Source organism: Nannospalax galili, unplaced genomic scaffold (genome assembly GCF_000622305.1).
Source record: "Nannospalax galili isolate Female #2095 unplaced genomic scaffold, S.galili_v1.0 scaffold375, whole genome shotgun sequence".
Classification (NCBI taxonomy): Eukaryota; Metazoa; Chordata; class Mammalia; order Rodentia; family Spalacidae; genus Nannospalax; species Nannospalax galili.
The window spans coordinates 2,057,340-2,061,576 of NW_008337054.1; positions in this window are offsets into that span (position 1 = coordinate 2,057,340).

Genomic DNA, 4,237 nt, shown 5'->3' on the forward strand with positions numbered 1-4,237 from the left:
TCCAACTCCTCCCATATCTCCCCATCACTTTTTTCTGATAACTTCATGTACTCTTTCTTCTTATTTGATTGATTGATTGATTGATTGATTGATTGATTGATTGATTATGTGGCTTTTGGCTACTGTAACATTCCCCCTCTGAAGACGTAACCCTAAAATCTTTTAAGGATTAGCTAAAAATTCCCAAATATTTTCAACATTTTTGGCCTTTAGAATGGAGTATGCTAGGGGGAAAAGAAAGTTCTTGAATCATGAATACGAGATGTGAAGGAGAGACAAAGGCAAGAATAATTAGCATTACAAGTTCTAGACAGGGAACTAGAAAAATGTCAAAATAGAGCAATTTTCTAATGTTCATATGAAGGTCCATCGGAATTTCTTGACAAGGGCTTCAGAAGGCATCCCTCTATCGGGTTCCTCCTCATTTTTGTTTGTCTTCCAAGGCTAGACTATAGAGTGATGGGTTCAGGATTTGATTTCTGGTATTTTGATAGCTGTGGGAGTAGTTAGAATCAGTGTCAGTTCCCTCTCAAAGGCTTCTAGATAGGGGAGAAAACAAATTTGTCTGTCATTTTAGAGCAATAGCTGATTGTCTCCCTTAGCTACAGGTGGGAACTACAGTATTGGAGACCAAGATTTGAAGTCTTATATCTGAGCAGCACTTTCTGGTTAGGAACAAAAATCATCAATGAGAAATAATTGAATAATTTTTTATATGGACTTAAGCCTAATGTCTGGGAAGTGTAATCCCTTGAACTCTTGAAGAAATGTACTGATGACTTTACTCTTTGGTTATACTTTCCTTTTGGGTGTTTGATACCATACAGTTGACCCAAGTAAATCAATTTATTTTTACACTTAAGGTCATTTGAGGATCTGCTCCTCAGGGGTCACATGGCCTTGGGAGGAGCCCCTGGCTCCTTTCTTTTACCAGTCCATATATGTGAAGGTAAGCCAAAGGTTCCACTCAACCATGTCTGGCTTCACTTGGAAGCATGAATGAGATGTTTCCTATGAGTTGACCTTCCTCTTTGTAGACTGGACACTGGTTCAAGTCCATCTTGTGGGGGGGTGTCTCCATGTCCTTCCTGAACAAGAGGACAGGTGACTCACCACAGTTACAGGACATTTTGAGAGATGTTCCATCGTCCCCTGGAACTGAGTCGACGTTGGAGGGCAAGGGGCAAAAACTGTCCTTTAAGTCCCTCTGACTACATTAGTATAAGCCTCAAACTATGGCTGTTAAACATCCAGTAAGGTTAGTTCCACCAGTCTCATACTTTTAATTAATATGTGTTATGTAGAAAATGCTTGGGTAAAAAACCAAATATTCTCAGATAAACTTTGGCTAGTTATATATTTTGTTCCTTAAACTAGTTGACTAAACTATGACCATAGACATTTTAAAATTATGTGTATATTATTTTTGTCTCATCCTTTATATAGCATAACAGACTTAAACAGACCTTCATCACTTGCTTAGGCTTTCTCATTTTTCTATTTTAAAAAATATCTCCATTCCCATATCCTTTTAACATCTTTTACATTCTCATTTTCTTTTTTTTTAAATAACTATGAGACATAATAGCATTAACAAATAAATTTCCCATCTGTTGTGTGACTTCTTTTCCTGGGGATGCTAAGCAATGCTTATTCCCTTTCAAGGTTCTAGTATTGAGCCAATCTTTGATTAAAGTTCTACTGGGGAACAAATGAATTTATTGAGCTTACTTACTGAGATAAGTGAGGGTTTGCTGAGGTGTATGGATGACCTGAGGATATGCACATTGGAAAGCCATTACCCAGCATGAGTCATGCCTTCTCTTCCTAGCCTTCCCCAGATTGTATACTTTAGCCCTCCCCAAATCCAGGAGGCCATGTGTGATTAGGGTCAAATTACAAAGAGTTGGCTGGGAAGAGTGGCTGGATAATGTGGTGAGGGTCCAATGACCATGCTTGGCTCTCCTTTAATGAATGAGCACAACTGTCAGCAAGCCCAATTGTGACAATGTTTAGCAATCAAGCTCAGCTGAAGTAGTGATGATGGTAGTTATTTCATGCAGAAAAACTATATAACATCATCTTATTTAAAGTACCTGGAATGTAAAAGGATTTGGTGCTAGGACCCACATATGAGGGAGAACATATGCCATTTGTTTTTCTGAGTCTGTGTAACTTCACTTAGTATAACAGTTTCTAGATCCATCCATTGACCTGCAAATTTCATTATTTCATCTTTCTTTGCTGTTGAGTAAAACACCATCATATAAATGAACCACATTTTCATTATCCACTCATCAATTGAGGGGCACTTAGGTTGCTTCCATCTCTTAGCTATTGTGAAAAGAGCAGCAACAAACATGGATGTACAAGTGTCTCTGCTCTGCAATAGGGTGAGTCCTTTGGGTGTATGCCAAGAAGTGGTATAACTAGGTCATATGGTAGGTTCATTTTTAGCTTTATAGGAGTTCTCCACACTGTTTTCCATAGAGGTTGCACAAGTTTGCAATCCCACCAGGAGTGAATGAGCATTCCCTTTCTCCACATCCCCGCCAGTGTTTAGTATCATTTGTTCTCTTGATCCTAGCCATTCTGATTGGGGTAAGGTGATACCTTAGGATGGTTTTAATTTGCATTTCCCTAATTACTAACGATGTTGAGCTCTTTTTGAGATGTTTCTTAGTCATCTCTATTTCTTCATTTGAGAACTCTCTGTTTAGACCTTTACCCCAAATTTTGATTGGGTCATTTTGTTTCTCAATATTTTGTTTTTTTGAGTTATTTATATATTCTGGATGTTAAACCCCTGTCAGATGTGTCATTGGTGAAGATCTTTTTCCCCACTCTGTGGGTTTTCTCTTCACTCTTTTGATTGTTTCTTTTGCTGTACAGAAGCTTTTTAGTTTAATGAGGTCCCACTTGTTGATTGCTGACCTTAATTTCTGAACAACTGCTGTCTGATTTAGAAAATCCTTTCTAACATCTATATCTTGTAAGTTACTGAAAATATTTTCTTCTACTAGTTTCAGGGTTTCCAGTTTCACATTGAGGTCTTTGATCCATTTGGAGTTGACTTTTGTGCAAGAAAAATAAGGATCTAGTTTCATTCTTCTACAGGTGGAGATCCAGTTTTGCCAGCACCATTTGTTGAAGATGCTGTCTTTCCTCCATTGTGTGTTCTTGGCACCTTTGTCAAATATCAGGTAGCTGAAATTGTGTGTAATCGGATTTGGTACTTCAATGATGTTCCATTGATCTATGTGTCTATTTTTGTGCCAGTACCATACTGTTTTTAAGATGATAGCTCTGTAGTATACTTTGAGATCTGGTATAATAATCCCTCAGCATTGCTCTTTGTGCTCAGGATTGCTTTGGCTATCTGAGGTCTTTTGTGCTTCCATACGAATTTAAGGATTTTTTTAAAAAATTCTGTGAAGTATGTCATTGGGATATTGATTGGGATTGCATTGAATCTATATCTTGCTTTTGGCAGGATGGTCATTTTCACAATATTAATTGTTCCAATCCATGAGTGTGGGAGGTCTTTCCATCTCCTGGTGTCTTCCTCAATCTCTTTAATGATTTAAAATTTTCTTTGTAGAGAGTTTTAGTGTCTTTGATAAGATTTATTCCAAGATATTTTATTCCCTTTTGCAGCTATTGTGAATGGGAGCATTTCCCTGTATTCTTTCTCCAATTGCTTGTTATTGGTATATAGAAAGGCTACTGATTTTTGTAGATTGATTTTATAATCTGCCACTATACTGAAAGTGTTGATCAGTTCCAGGGCTTTTCTGGTTGAACTTTTGGGATCTCTTAGGTATAGTATCATATCATCTGCAAAAAGTGATAGTAGACACCTTCCTTTACAATTAGTACTCCTTTCATTTCTTTCTCCTGTCTTATTGCTCCAACAAGAGTTTCAAGCACTATGTTGAAAAGGAGTGGAGAGAGTGGACATCCTTGTCTGGTTCCTGATTTTAATGAGAATGCTTCCAGTTTTTCTCCATTTAGAATGATGTTGGCTATGGGTTTGTTGTATGTAGCTTTGATTATGTTGAGGTAGGTTCCCTCCAGTCCAATTCTCTCTAGGGCTTTGAACATAAATGCATGTTGAATTTCGTCAAAGCCTTCTCTGCATCTATTGAGATGACCATGTGGTTTTTGTCTTTGAGTCCATTTATATGATTTATGACATTTATTGACTTATGTATATTGAACCATCCCTGCATAGATC